Below are 1,595 nucleotides of genomic sequence, written 5' to 3'. Positions count from 1 at the left end.
TTATAAACACTCTCACCCAGACAATAGAGCTCCTGAGAATATTAAGACGTTGTTCCACAGCACCCTGATTTCCAGGCCAAGGTAGGGGGGTCTGTCTCAAAAACAACTGTGCATGTGGCTTCTGTCTAATCAAGTGACCCTGTAAGATTTATAGGACACTCACACAGTTTAAGAAATCTGTACTCATAAGGTACCATCAGCTTGGACTAAAAGATGCAAACATAGTTTAAAATGAAAAGAAGTCTGAGATATGTTCATCGGCTTGCTCCTTTCTGCCCATGGATGCCACCAAAGAAGCATCATTAAAGTCTCTCTTCTTCCTGCTGTCATGTCTAAGTCAGAGTCTCCTAAAGAGCCCGAACAGCTGAGGAAGCTCTTCATTGGAGGGTTGAGCTTTGAAACAACTGGTGAGAGCCTGAGGAGCCATTTTGAGCAATGGAGAATGCTGAGAGACTGTGTGGTCATGAGAAATCCAAACACCAAGCGCGCCAGGGGCTTTGGGTTTGTCATATATGCCACTGTGGAGGAGGTGGATGAAGCCATGAATGTAAGGCCACACAAGGTGGATGGAGGGGTGTGGAACCAAAGAGAGCTGTCTCAAGAGAAGATTCTCAAAGACTGGGTGCCCACTTACTGTGAAAAAGATATTTGTTGGTGGCATTAAAGAAGACACTGAAGAACATTACCTTAGAGATTATTTTGAACAGATGGAAAAATTGAAGTGATTGAAATCAGGACCGACCAAGGCAGTGGCATGAAAAGGGACTTTGCCTTTGTAACCTTTGACGACAGTGACTCTGTGGATAAGATTGTCATTCAGAAATACCCGTACTGTGAATGGCCACACCTGTGAAGTTAGGAAAGCCCTTCAAAGGAAGAGATGGCTAGTGCTTCATCCAGCCAAAGAGGTCGAAGTGGTTCTGGAAACTTTGGTGGTGGTCGTGGAGGTGATTTCAGTGGGAATGACAACTTTGGTCATGGAGGAAACTTCAATGGTTGTGGTGGCTTTGGTGGCAGCCATGGTGGTGGTAGATATGGTGGCAGTGGGGATGGCTATAATGGATTTGGTAATGATGGAAGCAATTTTGGAGGTGGTGGAAGCTACAATGACTTTGGCAATTACAACAATCAGTCTTCAAATTTTGGACCCATGAAGGAAGGATTGGAGGCAGAAGCACTGGCCCCTGTGGTGGTGAAGACCAATACTTAGCCAAACCATGAAACCAAGGTGGCTATGGCTGTTCCAGTAGCAGCAGTAACTATGGCCATGGCAGAAGATTTTAATTAGGAAACAAAGCTTAGCAGAAGAGGAGAGCCAGAGAAGTGACAGGGAAGCTACAGGTTACAACAGATTTGTAAACCCAGCCAAGCACAGTGGTGGCATGGCCTAGCTGCTACAAAGACGACATGGTTTAGACAAATACTCACGTCTATGGGCAAAAAACTCAAGGACTGTATTTGTGACTAATTGTATAACAGGTTATTTTAGTTTCTGTTCTGTGGAAAGTGTAAAGCATTCCAACAAAGGATTTTAATGTAGATTTTTTTTTTTTTTTGCACCCATGTGATTGATTGCTAAGTGTAATAGTCTGATA

General features: G+C 43.9%; 1 pseudogene; it reads left to right on the top strand.

Moving 5' to 3' along the window:
- Window positions 1-328: 328 nt before the first annotated feature.
- LOC111545899 lies at window positions 329-1,210 on the top strand (annotated as a pseudogene).
- Window positions 1,211-1,595: the final 385 nt, after the last annotated feature.

The sequence above is a fragment of the Piliocolobus tephrosceles genome, chromosome 11 (assembly GCF_002776525.5).
Source record: "Piliocolobus tephrosceles isolate RC106 chromosome 11, ASM277652v3, whole genome shotgun sequence".
NCBI classification, from domain to species: Eukaryota; Metazoa; Chordata; class Mammalia; order Primates; family Cercopithecidae; genus Piliocolobus; species Piliocolobus tephrosceles.
Note: the sequence above shows the minus strand (reverse complement) of the source record. Positions and strands in the feature narration are given on the sequence as shown.